Here is a 16,165-nt window from a genome sequence, read left to right on the forward strand (position 1 = left end):
TTTCTATTGCCAGCAGCCTGGTTATGGTACTCATTTTGCTTGCTTTGTCTTCTTACTTTCCTTGCCTTTAAACACTCTTCTTTTCCCTCCCTTTTATAGTGTTCCTTTCCCCCATTCATTTTATTCAATGGAGACTGATTTATCTTCAGAAATGAAAATCTCTTCATCTATATGGTAACAATTTGGCTCCCTTAATAATATTTCAATTCCCCAAGGTAGGTACTGTTCACATTCTCTTCCTGTGGCGAGAGGCAGGTTGCCTCACAGCTCTGACTCTCTCTTCTAGAAATGTACTTGTCCTTCGCGGGAAAGTTTTTTTTCTGATTTTCTCTGCTACTGTCATGCTAGTCTTGGTAGGGGTCCTGCTTGGCCCTATAAGCCTGATGTAGAGATAGAATCTTTGCTTAATTTCACCCAGCACAGCTGAGATCAGGTTGTGACTTTTAAAGACTTTTTTTTTTAAGCAATCTCTACACCCAGCATGGGGCTCAGATTTATAACCCTGAGTTTAAGAGTTACATACTCTACTGAATCAGCCAGCCAGGTGCCCCTCAGGTTATGACTTTTAAAGAAGACTATCAAAAGTTGAGTATAGTAGGAGGGAATTATAAACCAATAGAGTATTCTCTCCATCTTCCCCCTGTCCCCCCGCCCCCCCCAAAAAAAAATCTGTGGTTTTTTTCCTGTGGTTTCAGTTACCCACAGTCAACCACGGTCCTTCCGGAAGTAGATGATCCTCCTGTTGCATTGTCGGAAGGTCAGTGGTATAACGCTAAGTTACAATGCCTAGATTCACCTTTCATCTCATCACATAGGCATTTTATCATCTCATGTCAACACAAGAAGGGTGAATACAGTACTGTGAGATATTTTGAGAGACCACATTAACTTTTATTGCAGTATAGTGCTATAATCGTTTTATTATTGTTGTTAGTCTCTTACTCTAATTTATAAGCTCAGCGTTACCATATGTGTGTATGGTTGGCCCTTGAACAACATGAGGGTTAAGGGCATTGTCCCCCAACCCCCCCGTCATATCTGCCTATAACTTTTTAAAAATTTTAGAGACACTTGGGTGATTCAGTCGATTAAGCTTCCGATTTAGGCTCAGGTCATGATCTCATGGTTTGTGAGTTTGAGCCCTGCGTCGTGCTCTATGCTGACAGCCCAGAGCCTGGAGCCTGCTTCGGATTCTGTGTCTCCCTCGCTCTCTGCCCCTCCCCTGCTCACACTCTGGTCTCTCTCAAAAATAAGTAAACATTAAAAAAAATTTAAAAATTTTATCTAGTATTAAATAATATCTTTACCCAAAATGGGGCTCAAACTCCCAGCCCCAAGATCAAGAATCATATGTTTTGCTGACTGAACCAGTCAAGCACCTCTGCCTATAACTTTTGACTCCCCCAGAACTTAATTAACTTAATACCCAATTTTAACTGGAAGCCTTATTGATAACATAAACAGTTGATTAACATTTTTTTATGTTATATGTATTATGTACTACACACTTAATAAAGTAAGCTAGAGAAAAGAAAAAAAAATTTTTTTTTAAATGTTTACTTATTCTTGAGACAGAGACAGAGCGTGAACAGGGGAGGGGCAGAGAGAGAGGGAGAGACAGAATCCGAAACAGGCTCCAGGCTCTGAGCTGTCAGCACAGAGCCCGACGTGGGGTTGGAACCCACGAACTGTGAGATGATGACCTGAGCTGAAGTCGGATGCTCAACCGAGCCACCCAGGCGCCCCAAGAAAAGAAAATGTTTTTAAAAATATCATAAGGTAGAGAGGGGTGCCTGGGTGGCTCAGTTGGTTAAATGTTCAATTCTTGATCTCAACTCAGGTCTTGATCTCAGGGTTGTGAGTTCAAGCTCTGTGTTGGATTCCATGCTGGGCTTGGGCTCCATGCTGGGCATGGAACCTACTTAAAGAAAAAGAAAACAAAATCATATGGTAGAGAAAATACATCCACAGTATTGTACCATATTTATTGATAAAAGTGGATAAGTGGATCTGTGCAGTTCAAACCTATGTTGTTCAAAGGTCAGCTGCACTACTTGTAATAATTTACTATTTCCAAAATTTTAAAACAGCATATACAAAAGGAAAATAAAAGGGGTACCTGGCTGGCTCAGTTGGAAGAGCATGCTACTCTTGATCTCAGGGTTGTGAATTTGAGCCTCACGTGGGAAATAGAGATTACTTAAATAAATAAAAACTTTAAACAAAAAAAACAAAAAAAAAAAAAAGGGAAAAAAACCCCCTTCATTTCCAAGAAGGATTAATAGAAGGAGAAAGTTTATTATGTTGGTTACAATTTCTTTATGTGTATTTGTCCAGATTTAGCTGTTTCCACAAAGAATTTGGGGTAGTTTTACAAAAAGATATACAAAAGAAGATTAAAAGAATTAAGGACCATGGTAAAGGAAAATATAGATATGATAATTCTAATGTTGTTATTGATCAGAGTTAGTTAAATATGTCCCATATCACATAGAGCAAATATTACTGTACTGTGAAGAAACAGCATTTTCTAACACTGATTCTAAAAGTAGTTACAGATGTGAATCTTCAGTAGGAGACACTGAGTAATGAACAATGTCTTCAGTAACATTTTCTTTCTAACAGAAGAAAGTAGTCTCAATTTCTCGTGTCTAGGTTTTTGTATAAACATGTCTTTATATCCTTTGGGTAAATAATTAGGAGTGGGATTGCTGGGTGATATAAGTTTTCTCATATTGTGTTTTGAGTTATTTATGTATTTTGGATACAGATCCTTAGATATGTGTTTTGCAAATATTTTCTCCTGGACTATGACTCATCTTCATTTTCTTAACATTGTTTTCTTCAAACAGCAGAAATTGAGATTGAGGCTGGTGAATATACCCATATACACAGACACAAACTTAATTTTGTAGAAATCAGATAGATAACAGCAGAGGACCCAGGAGAAAACATATCATGGTGTATTTGTTTTTAATTAGCAATATGCTTCAGAATCCCCTGGGGGAATTCCATCCCTGCTCCTGTGTAATACACAAATGTGTAGTCCTTATCTATCCCAGACCTTCTGAAATAGATTAGGTAGAGTATTGCAGAGTAGGAGCCACCGTCACAGAATTTGACCTTGGTCATTAACACTAACATGGTTTTTGTTTCCTTAAGGATAAAATAGAAAGAGATAAATCTAACTCTTAGTGGGTTTCAGTGGGTTAGTGCACAGGAAATACTAGCATATACTAGGTGGTAATTTCTAGAGGCAAGGGGGGAAGGACCTGGAGCCAAGGATAATGTCATGGAAACCTTTGAAGTCATTGCCTAGAAGTGAGAGTGAACATTACTTTTTTCTTGCTTTCCTTTCTGTGTAACACTTGAATTATTTAAAGAAGTAAACGGGGGCGCTTGGGTGGCTCAGTCGGTTAAGCGGCCGACTTCGGCTCAGGTCATGATCTCGCAGTCTGGGAGTTCGAGCCCCGCATCGGGCTCTGTGCTGACAGCTCAGAGCCTGGAGCCTGTTTCAGATTCTGTGTCTCCCTCTCTCTGACCCTCCCCCGTTCATGCTTTGTCTCTTTCTGTCTCAAAAATAAATAAACGTTAAAAAAAATTAAAAAAAAAAAAGAAGTAAACGTTGGCTCCAATTTTTCTTTTCATTCAACCTTTTTGTTCCCCTGAAATTGAATATGATGTTTTCTGATCTTGAATTCCGTTATATCATAGTAACTTCCTTGCTTTTTAATATGATCGTCATAGGATTGTTCATGGAATTTATGTCAGTTGAAGTATTTCTCTCAAGATAGTTATAGAAAATATGCATACTTACTGTCCTTCAGTTTTTCTTCATGTTTGATGTTTTTTATTTATTTAATTTAATTTTATTTATTTTGTTATTTTTTAAAATTTTACTTTTTATTTTTTTAAATTTACATCCAAATTAGTTAGTATATAGTGCAACAGTGATTTCAGGAGTAGATTCCTTAATGCCCCTCACCCATTTAGCCCATTCCCCCATCCCACACCCCCTCCAGTAACCCTCAGTTTGTTCTCCAGTTTTGAGCCTCTTGTGTTTCCCCCACTCCCTGTTTTTATATTATTTTTGTTTCCCTTCCCTTATGTTCATCTGTTTTGTCTCTTAAAGTCCTCATATGAGTGAAGTCATACGATTTTTGTCTTTCTCTGAATGACTAATTTCACTTAGCATAATACCTTCCAGTTCCATCCACGTAGTTGCAAATGGCAAGAATTCATTCTTTTTGATCGCTCAGTAATACTTCATTGTATATATATATATTTATACACCACATCTTCTTTATCCATTTATCCATCGATGGACATTTGGGCTGTTTCCATACTTTTGTTTGTTGATAGTGCTGCTATAAACATTGGGGTGCATGTGTCCCTTTGAAACAGCACACCTGTATCCCTTGGATAAATACCTAGTAGTGCAATTGCTGGGTCGTAGGGTAGTTCTATTTTTAATTTAATATTATTTTAAATTGAAAATATAATTTTAATTATTTTTAATTGAGGAACCTCCATACTGTTTTCCAAAGTGGTTGCACCAGCTTGCATTCCCATTGATGTCTTAACATAAAAGAGAAGTAAATATTTTCCTGTGTTTTTATATATGGAAAATTAATTTTTTTTACATCTTTTTAAAAAAGTTAATGTATTTTGAGAGAGAGAGAGAGAGAGAGAGAGAGCATGTGTGCACACACATGCACATGCACAAGTGGGGGAGGGGCAGAGAGGAGAGACAGAATCCCAAGCAAACCCTGTGCCTGATTCAGGGCTTGAACCCACAAACTGTGAAATTATGACCTGAGCTGAGATCAAGAGTTGGACGGTTAACTGATTGTGCCTCCCAGGTGCCCGAAAAATTAATTAAAAAAAAATATTTTTTAACATTTATTTATTTTTGAGAGACAGAGGAGACTGCGCAAGCAGGGGCGGAGCAGAGAGAGAGGGAGACACAGAGTCCAAAGCAGGCTCCAGGCTCTGAACTGTCAGCATAGAGCCCCAGGTGGGGCTTGAACCCACAAACTGTGAGATAATGACCTGAGCTGAAGTCAGACACTCAACCGACTGAGCCACCCAGGCGCTCCATCTAAAATTAATTTTAATGAAGCAGTATTCAATAATTATGAACAAGAAAAAAAAGTGCTGCATCTAGCATCAAAGGAAGATTTACTTTATTTGTTTAGTTGTCATTTGTTGGAAGAAAGTAACACAGGCCCCAAAATAATTAGTTATTTTTAGGGTCGTTAAATTATAAATTATATTAGGAAAAAAGCTTCTCGTTTAGTGTGAGGAGTACAACTCTGTATTTAAGATGTTTCTAGTTGATCACGACTTTTTTAAAACCTTTGATAATGGACATTTTAAAATGTAAATGTTGAGCAAATAGTTCGACTAATGGTCATGTATTTGTCATTCATCTTCTTTAAACAGTAATCAACTTTCTGCCTGTTTTATTCGTTCCTCTCACATGTCTTTCCCTATAACATTTTATTTTTATTTTATTTTATCTTTTTTTTTAATGTCTCTTTCTTTTTTTCATTTACATTCAAGTTAGTTAGCATATAGTGCAACAGTGATTTCAGGAGTAGATGCCTTAATGCCCCTTACCCATTTGGACCATCCCCCCTCCTACAACCCCTCCAGTAATCCTCTATTTGTTCTCCATATTTAAGAGTCTCTTATGTTTTGTCACCCTCCCTGTTTTTTCTATTATTTTTGTTTCCCTTCCTTTCTGTTCATCTGTTCTGTGTCTTAAAGTCCTTATATGAGTGTCATGATACTTGTCTTTCTCTAATTTCGCTTAGCATAATACCATCCACGTAGTTGCAAATGGCAAGATTTCATTCTTTTTGATTGCTGAGTAATACTCTGTTGTGTGTGTGTATATGTATATATGTGTGTGTATATATATATATATATATATATATGTATATATACCACATCTTCTTTATCCAGTCATCATCCATCGATGGACATTTGGGCTGTTTCCTTACTTTGGTTATTGTTGATAGTGCTCCTATGAACATAAGTGTGCATGTACCCCTTCGAAACAACAAACCTGTATCCCTTAGATAAATACCTAGTAGTGCAATTGCTGGGTTGTAGGGTAGTTCTATTTTTAATTTTTTGAGGAACCTCAATACTGTTTTCCAGAATGGCTGCACCAGCTTGCATTCCCACCGGCAGTGCAAAAGAGATCCTCTCTCTCCGCATCCTCGCCAGCATCTGTTGTTGCCTGAGTTGTTAATGTTAGCCTTTCTGACAGGCGTGAGGTGGTATCTCATTGTGGTTTTGATTTGTATTTCCCTGATGATGAGTGATGTTGAGCATTTTTTCATGTGTCGGTTGGCCATCTGGATGTCTTCTTTGGAGAAGTGTCTGTTCATGTATTTTGCCCATTTCTTCACTGGGTTATTTGTTTTTTGGGTGTTGAGTTTGAGAAGTTCTTTATAGATTTTGGATACTAATCCTTTATCTGATATGTCATTTGCAAATATCTTCTCCCATTCTGTCGGTTGCCTTATAGTTTTGCTGATTGTTGCCTTTACTTTGTAGAAGCTTTTTATTTTGATGAGGTAGGTCCCAATAGTTCATTTTTGCTTTTGTTTCCCTTGCCTCCGGCGACGTGTTGAGTAAGAAGTTGCTGCAGCCAAGGGCAAAGAGGTTTTTGCCTGCTTTCTCCTCGAGGATTTTGATGGCTTCCTGTCTTACATTTAGGTCTTTTATCCATTTTGAGTTTATTTTTGTGTATGGTGTAAGAAAGTGGTCCAGGTTCATTTTTCTGCATGCTGCTGTCCAGTTTTCCCAGCCCTACTTGCTGAAGAGACTGTCTTTATTCCGTTGGCTCTTCTTTCCTGCTTTGTCAAAGATTAGTTGGCCATACGTTTGTGGGTCCATTTCTGGGTTCTCTATTCCATTGATCTGAGTGTCTGTTTTTGTGCCAGTCTCTATAGCATTTTAATGCTAATTGTAGACATATTTCATTTCACTTTTTTTTTTAAGTTTGTTTATTTTGAGAGAAAGAGAGAGAGAGAGAGAGAGTGTGTGAGCCAGGAGAGGTGCAGAGAGAGAGAGAATCCCAAGCAGGCTCTGTGCTGTCCATGCAGAGCCCCAACACAGGGCTTGATCTTAAGAGCCATGAGATCATGACCTGAGCTGGAACCAGGAGTCAGGCGCTTAACTGACTGAGCCACTCAGGTGGCCCTTGTTTTACTTCTTAATACACAAGTATACATTTCTAACATACACAGTCTCTTTTAAAAAAAAAAAAAATCAAAATAACATTATCACATGGAACAAAATCAACAGGCTTCCTTAATGTCACCTGATATTTGTACAACTTTCTTATTTGTTTCACAAAGTCAGTAGCTAAAATAAGGTTTGTGGGGATGCCTGGGTGGCTCAGTCGGTTAAGAATCTGACTTCGGCTCAGGTCATAATCTCACGGTTCATGGGTTCAAGCCCTGCATCTAGCTCTGTGTTGACAGTTCAGAGCTGGGAGCCTATTTGTATTCTGTGTCTCCCTCTCTTTCTGTCCCTCCCCTGCTCATGATCTGTCAATCAAAAATAAATAAACATTAAAAAAAATTAAAATAAAATAAGGTTTGTGTGTTATGTATCTGCAGCCTCTTTTAATCAGTAAATCTCCCCATTTTAAAAACTGCTGTTTATTTTTAGAAGACACTAGCTGATTTGTTCTGCAGCATTTCCCACATTCTGGGCTTTGTTGATTATATCCTGGTGTCATTGGACATGTTACTCTGTTCTTCATGTTTCCTGTAACTGGTAGAAGTGTGTTTAGATTTAGGTTCAAAATTTTTTTTCTTGTCTTAAATTTTTTTTTTTTTTTAACTTAAGTAGTCTCTGCACCCAGTGTGGGGCTTGAACTCACAACCCCAAAATCAAGAGTTGCACACTTCACTGACTGAGCCAGCCACGCACTCTAATTTTTTCGTCTTTTTTGGAAAGAATTCTTTATTGGTATGACACCGCTAGTGGAACCATCGCATTCATCTTAGTTCAGGGGATGTCAGCATAAACCATATATTTAAAAGTTCCCCTTCAGTTTTTACCTGAATGTTTTTAACATTCATTAACTAATTCTTTTTTTAAAAGATTTTATTCCATAAGTAATCTTTATACCCAGTGCAGGGCTTGAACCCACAACTATGAGGTCAAGAGTCACACACTCCACTGAGTGAGCCAACCGGGCGCCCAATAATTATTTCTTGATTCACCGTTTCATTAGGGGTTATAAAATGATGATTTCCTAAATCTTTTATTTCTCCAGTGTCTGTTAGCTATGATTATTTTATAGAGAAGAACTTTTCCTTATCAACTAACATTTGGTTTCTTTGTAACCGTAAAGTATCATTAATATAAGACAAAGACAAGACAAGATATATAAAAAAAGCCCCAAAACAAGAAGAAAAGATAAATACTGGATTCTTTTGTTGTTTTTAAGAATGAGTTGATGAAGTGATACAGCCTTCACAAATGACCAGTGAGAGTTATTTTTTGAAGTAAGGGGGAATAAAGGCAGTATCATGGTAAATTACTATAAATAGATTTATTTATAATTAATTGTAGTCTATTATGCCATCTTTGGTAGATAAAAGCCTCTTCAGATTAGCTCTTCTGTCATTTTGTCATGACTGCCGTAGTCTTTGATAATTTCCTTGCTTTCTGGTGCAAGATGAATCAGACTCATCTGTATAATCCCTACTCCAGACCTGAAATCAGCCATATCTTCCAGGAGGTCTGGTTCCTTTTAGTGGGAAATGGTATTAAGAGACTGTAACACTTGACCACTTAAAAAAAAAAAATTTTTTTTAATGTTTATTTTTGAGAGAGAGAGAGTACATGAGTGTTTACGTAAGCAAGGGAGCAGCAGAGAGAGAGGGAGACACAGGATCCGAAGCAGGCTCCAGGCTCTGAGCTGTCAGCTCCAGCTCAGAGCCCAGCCCTGGGGTTCAAACTTGTGAACCATGAGATCATGACCTGAGCCGAAGTCGGACGCTTAACCGACTGAGCCACCCAAGCCCCCTAACACTTGACCACTTTTTAAAGTTGTACCATCTTAAGTTTCTGTCCATGTAGGAAGTGTCCTAAGTATTTAGGTAGGGTCTTAAGTATTTTTCATGTTCCTAATTAGATTCATTTGAGGACCATTTAAAAAGGCTAAATGATAAAGATTCTCATATTGAATATGATATTTAGGTTATTTATAAGAAAAATCTAAAATGAAATAAAACTAATAAAAGTTAAAAATAAAAGTATGCCAATGTGTCAAAGTTGCAAATACAGCAAAAATTCGAATTTTAATATTAAAACAAAATTATTCATGGCAAAAGTAATTAACTATCAGTACTTTCTGACTTTGTAGAAGCTGTAATTCACACTGAAGATATAACTGCCATGAATCATTATGTATCAAAAACCTTTGTATTGGCATATATAAATCAAAAATTTTAATAGTTTAGAGGAACTGAAGTTCAACTGAACTTAGTACACTTTGAGAAAAACATGACCATCTTTACATTTTCATGCAAACATTTTCATGGAAAATTTATAAAATTTAATCATAATTGAAACATAATTCACACAGCCCTACCACTTGGAAATTTTAGAACTTCTAAGCATTTCTTGGGTTAAACAAGTTGAAGCTAACTTCAGTTACAGACAGTTGAGAATATGACAAGTATGTCAGTTATACCTGAATAATAACAGCAAAAGAATGTAACAATGAGAGCAAACCATATCTTGGGATACAAGCAGAGCTATACCCCAAAGAGAATATTTTGCATTAAATGCTTTTAGTTAAAAAAAAAAAAGTGTGTATTAGTTGTATATGTTTGAACAATGAAATAAACCTGAGGAAAGCACAAGGGAAGAATTAATAAAGTCAAAAATATGTGACAAAAAAAATAATATGTGAGAAAAAATGAATTAAGTAGAAAATGTATAGACTGAGAAAGGATCAGAATCTTTGTGAAGTGACCAATAAACAAGTTACTGACAAGTCTAATTGAAGAAAAGAAAACAAATAGTGTTGAAGTAAAGTCTGTAACCATAAATAGTTTGGGGATAATATGTTGAACTTTTTTTTTTTAAGTTTATTTTTTGAGAGAGAGAGCGCATGTGGGACGGGCAGAGACAGAGAATCCCAAGCAGGCTCTGCACTGTTAGTGCAGAGTCCACTGTGGGGCTCAAACTCATGAACTGTGAGATCATGACCTGAGCTGAAATCAAGAGCCGGTTCCTTAACTGACTGAGCCACCCAGGTGCCCTAAACTTTTTAAGATATAATTAACATAATCCTTTAGATGAAATGAAAGATTTTCTGAAATAAGTTGCCAAAACTGATTCAAAAGATAGAACACCTGAAGAGGCCAGTAACCATTTAAGAAATGGCAGTTAATGTCAAAGAACAGTCATTCCCTGCCCCCCTCGCCCCCAGTTTCTAATCTTTCTTTGTACCATTGAGGAATAGTCCATTTCCATGTTTTTAATAATATATACCAGAATAGAAAAGGTCTCATACCAAGATGCTAATAAAGATCTTGATATAGGGGTGCATGGGTTGGTTCAGTTGGTTAAGCATCTGCCTCTTGATTTTGGCTCAGGTCATGGTCTAATGCTTTATGAGATTGAGCCCTGCGTTGGGCTCTGCACTGACAGTGTGGAGCCTGCTTGGGATTCTTACCTACCCCCCACTCCCTCTGCCCCTCCCCTGCTTGAGCACACATGAGCTCTCTCTCAAGATAAATAAACAAAAAAGAGACCTTTTTAGGGGCGCCTTGGCGCCTCAGTTGGTTAAGCAGTCGGTGCCTCAGTTGGTGCTGACAGCTCAGAGCCTGGAGCCTGCTTCAGATTCTGTCTCCCTCTCTTTCTGTCCTTCTGCTGCTCGTGCTCTGTCTCTCTCTCTCTCTCTCTCAAAAATAAACAAACATTAAAAAGGTTTTTTTTTTTTTTAAAGATCTTTTTATATTTAGTATTCATTTCCTAGCAGTAAAGTCTCTTTTTTGTAAAACTAAAAATAGAGGGTTCTTTCCTTCACATAATAAAACATATGTGTTAGAATCCAGCAGTCATTCCTTGAGATTTAGGAAGGATGCCTGCTATTACCATGGCTATGACTGTTCTGGAAGTTCTAGGGCAATATAGTTAGATGAGGGAAAAAAGGCATAAATCTTGGAAAGTTGGAGAACAAAATTACGATTATTTTCTGATGACACACTTATTTGCCTGGAATTCTCAAGAGTATCAGTAGAAAATATTTTAGGGCTAAGAAGTAAAAATTCAAAAGTGAAAGCAATCTGGAGGAAAAGAGAAAGTGTATTAGAGTTGTAACAGGGAATTGTAAAATGTCTAGTTACAACATTAAAATATTTTTAAAAATCCCATGAAACTTAGTAACTTTGACTGTAAGTAGTTGGAAAATATTTTTAAAAAGTGATTCAAAAAGCAATAAAAAATTAAATTCCTTGGGATAAACCTAAAAAGTATGAGACTTGAAATGACAAGAGTTTACCTAAGGACATGGTAATAAAAAAATAATAATGGTCACAACACGAGTAATCTTTATGAACATTGTTTTAAACACTTAATTCATTTAATTCTCAAAGTGACCTTATAATACAGTGTTATGTTTGAGGGTAACAGAGAGGTAAAATGCCTTGTCAGGGTAATTTAGATGCTAGGTTAAGGAATGATGGGATTGGAACCCATTCAGGCTGTGTCACTGCAAACTCCAGAGAATCTGTAACCATTATGCTTTGATGGCTCTTGAAAAAAATAAGTGATATACCATATTCCTGGATGGGAAAATCCAATATAATCAAAATATATGTCTCATAAAATTAATATTATTATATCGGTGTCCCAACAGGATTTTGTTTTTCTTTTTCATGGTAAGGAGGGTAGAATTTGAGAAAACAGTGATGAACTTCACTAGGAATTATAAGTAGGTGAAAGATAGCCAAAACAGTTTTGAATTAGAAGAGTATTGGGGGAGTGGAGGAGTAGAGGAAGTGGGTACCTTGTTTTATAGGATTTTGAATATAATACTGCCATAGGTATGCTCGAATTATTACAAATAAAGAGATTCATTTCTGTGTATAAGAATATAGTTGTAAGTTATTCTTTAAACTGTGTTTGGATAGTTTTCTGGTCATTTGGGCAAAAGATAAAGTTAGCTCTTTTCCTCCAGATACCAAAACAAATTCTAGAGGGATTGAATATATGGATATAAGAAAATAAAGGTAAAGAAAATATAGGTAAATACAACATCTTGATACGGGGAATGCCTTTTTAAACATAAACCAAAAAAAAGATAATTCAAAGAATAATTGATTTGACTACATTGAAAAACTTGTCACATTTTTAAAAAGGAAAAAGTGTTCAAAATATCTGACAATCAGAAGTGACTGTTTTCAGAAGAATGGGGTACTCAGCAGATAAAAGCGGATAACCACTTTAGGAGTCATCTTAGAATTCCTCAGTGCTCTACATCCCTAATTTCCATCCAGTCACCATTCATGCTTCCATTCAACAAATGTTTGAGTGTCTGTTACACACAAGGAACCATTGTAGGAATGAGGATACAGTAGTGAATAAAATGGAGAAAATCTCTGCTCTTACGTAGTTTATATTCTGTTGATGGGAGAGAGAACTATTAGTCAATTAATGCAGAACATTTAAAATGGGACACTTCTATAGAGAATCATAAAGCAGAAAAGGTATACACTGTGCTGTTGTGGAAGTGGCATTGCAGTTTTAGATAGAGGCATTTAAGCAAAATCTGAAGGAAATGAGAAAGCCAGCCACGGGGGTATCTTAAGAGGAAGAACATTCCAGGTAGAGGGAACAAGAAAGCCAACGTTTGTGACGCAGGAGAATGCTGTGTATATTTTATGAACAGCAAAGTGGTGGTAGCTGAAGGTAGGTGAGTAAGGTAGTGAGTAGTAGGAGATGAGATCAGGGAGGTAACTAAATCTTGGAGAGGTTTTAAAGACCAGGTAATTCTTTGTTGTAGGGGTTATAGTATACATTGCTGGATGGTTCACAGCATCCCTGGCCTATACCCACTAGATGTCAGTAGAACTCCCTAGTTGTAATAACCAAAAATGCCTCCAGATTTCACCAAATTTTCTAGATTTGGGAAGCAACATTGCCCTTGCTTAAAAACCACTGCTCTACTAAATGGCTGTAGTCCCTTTGAGGAAGGCTTTGGAGGAATATTTATGGTGTGTCCTTGCTGTAATGGTGCAGAGCTTTTCCTCCGGTGGACCCAGTCTCTCCTCAGTTACAAAAGGCTGTGGGTCTGTGAATTGACCAGGTCTGGAAACTGGGCAAATGCCCATGACTTCCACTATGATGATTCAAGTCGGTTTTTGGCCACCAGATTTAAGCATTTTTCTGTTATATAGATTAAACTGCCCATCTATTTCATTCCTAGGAACATCGTGATCAATTAGCCACTGCCAAAGATCCCTGCGGGCCAAAGCGTTCTGATTACCGGTATGTCCTCGCTGCCCTTATCTTTGGAGTTAAGTACTGCCACTTGGCCTCTGCTACTTTGGGATCCCATCATCCTCAGTGAGATCAGGGAGCTCATCTCAGTGGTGACGTTCCCTGAAGTCGTACCTGACTTATAAAAGAGAGCAGCCACACAGCCTTTTCAAGTGTGTGGTGCTTCCCTCACTAATTATAGTGTCTTCTGGGCCTTTTCAGGGTATGTAGTTGGGTAGTAGGTTGCAGAGGATAAATCCACTTCAATATTCCTGTCTCCTTAAACCTTTGGATTTTCTCTTCCACATAATGCCAGTGGAACTCTAGTATTTCAGCCTCATTAAACCTCATTTAATATTCATTGGCAGTGTTAGAATAATTTTGATTTACATTTCCTTAATGATTACAGCTATATTGTTGAGTGTAAATTTCAGTCAACAAGTAGGCTATTAGAGCCATCTCCAACTGCACAAGTTATCATAGAATCTGTGGTAAACTCACTCATATTGATGAATTCTAATCTCCTTGGTCTAATACCCTTAGCATCGATTTTCACACATGTTCCTCAGGTTTTTTCCTTTATATATTAACAGAATTTTGGCATTTTTTTAGTGTTTAAGCTGTTTTCTCTTGAGTCATACATAGGTATATCTGTTCCTCTAGAACGTGCTGAGATTTGAACCTAGTTATGGGTGTAGTATCAACAGGGTTGGTTGTAGTTGGTCTTGAGGAGAATGAGCATCCTTCTCCAAGTCATTTGCAGAACGTAACAATATCACAGGATTTTCAGCAAAGGAAAGCTGCTCTCTTTATATACAGAAGAGTAAGTTAGTGCCACTGGAGGTGTGAAGTTGTTTTTTTCATTCTGATTCGACCACATGTCTAAGTTTCAGGGTTCCATGAGAAACTTAGACTATGAATTCACCTGTTATAATTCAGCTACTTGCAGAATCAAATTTTGCATTTGATTTTTTTAAATTTTTATTTATTTATTTATTTTTTAATTTTTTTTTTTTTAACGTTTATTTATTTTTGAGACAGAGACAGAGCATGAACGGGGGAGGTCACAGAGAGAGGGAGACACAGAATCTGAAACAGGCTCTAGGCTCTGAGCTGTCAGCACAGAGCCTGACGCGGGGCTTGAACTCACGGACCGTGAGATCATGACCTTAGCCGAAGTCGGACGCTTAACCGACCAAGCCACCCAGGCGCCCCTGATTTTTAGCAATATGAATCTGAGGTTATAAGAATAAAGAGGTGTTGAGATTTTTTAAATGTATATTTTTGAGAGAGAGAGCATGCACATGCGTGTGAGCAGGGGAGGAGCAGAGAGAGAAGGAGACAGAGGATCCAAAGCAGGCTCAGTGTTGATAGTAGAGGGCCTGATGTGGGGCTCAAAGTCACTAATCTCAAGATCATGACCTGAGTCAAAGTCAGATGCTCAAACGACTGAGCCAATTAGGCGCCCCTGAGATTTCTTTAATACTGTCATGACAGTACTGTTTTTCAGACTGTGATTTAATCTGACAGTTAACGGACTTGAACTTATTTTTTGTGTACCTGTTCAAGAGCATTTAGAGAATCCATCTCATATAGCAGACCTTGTAGTCATCTGTACTGCCTTAACAGTTCAGTACAATAGCCATTTGGGGTCCTAAGGCACTTGCTTCTGTTGGCACCTCATCACAGTCAACCACAGTTGATAGCTTGATTAACTGTGATGCCACTGCATACTGGGGGTTATTAGCATCCTATTTCCTGTTTGAGGCAGAGGGCACAACCAAGCCAATCTTCAAATCCCATCTTTGTAGGTATGTTTACTGTGACCATTGCAGTACCAACTCAGAAACCACACATTAATTTGAACAGGGAAGTTTAATATAAAGAATTACTAACCAAAAAAAAAAAAAAAAAAATTATTAACCAGTAACAGAGAATTAACCCTAGAGGGCAAAGAGAAATGTAAAGTATACACAATAGAATGAGCAACCACTACCTCTAGGGCTGGGGCATGGTAGCAAGGATGGATGGAACAAATCTGGAAGATGCCGAATTTTCCAGTTTGAAGGCTGAGACTTTCAGATCTTGTTGGAAAGGGTGTGTTACACTGGATGCTGGAGAAGTGTGAAGTGCTGCAAATTTTCATTATCAAGCAAGAAACCCCCTTTTGGGGGACTGAGAAAAGTTACTAGGAAGCCCCTTTCTCAATCTAAGAAGCCAGCTGGAACATGGCATAATTCTTTGGGAAGTGTTTGCCCCATAAGAGTGCTGCAGAAACTTGCTGCACAGCTGTCAGTGCAGGGTGCTGACAAAACTTGCTGGGAAACCACCCGTGGGGTTGTATAGGTGTCGCTGAGACTTGATGGGAAGTTGGAGCTTGGGGAGAGGGCTGTTGGGTGTTTTGCATGCCATTGTTCTCCACTGGAACCAGCAGGTTAGAGCACACTAATTGGAAGAGAACCTACTTCTGTCTGGAGTCTTCCTCGAGTGCCATCTGCTGAAAAGGTTAACATTTTGCCAGCTGGCAGAGAAGAAATGTTTACAGGTACCAGCCTCATTATTCTAAAGCAGGGCAGAGAGGAGTGGATTTGGAGTTGAGAGGCAATATATTTATAATTGGTAATGTCAGATATTTACA

The 16,165-nt window shown here is 37.8% G+C and overlaps 1 protein-coding gene across 11 annotated transcripts in view; it reads left to right on the forward strand.

Annotated features, from left to right (window-relative positions):
* ZMYM4 (zinc finger MYM-type containing 4) overlaps positions 1 to 16,165 on the forward strand; it is a 165,523-nt gene that overhangs the window by 19,568 nt on the left and 129,790 nt on the right. For 2 of the 11 annotated variants that reach the window (XM_042951235.1, XM_042951236.1), the window contains exon 2: positions 13,475 to 13,536. The exons of the other annotated variants lie outside the window; for them this stretch is intronic. The gene's annotated coding sequence lies outside the window, so the exon portion shown is untranslated. The remainder of the gene's footprint in view (positions 1 to 13,474; positions 13,537 to 16,165) is intronic. 11 annotated transcript variants of the gene reach the window in all.

Source organism: Panthera leo, chromosome C1 (genome assembly GCF_018350215.1).
Source record: "Panthera leo isolate Ple1 chromosome C1, P.leo_Ple1_pat1.1, whole genome shotgun sequence".
NCBI classification, from domain to species: domain Eukaryota; kingdom Metazoa; phylum Chordata; class Mammalia; order Carnivora; family Felidae; genus Panthera; species Panthera leo.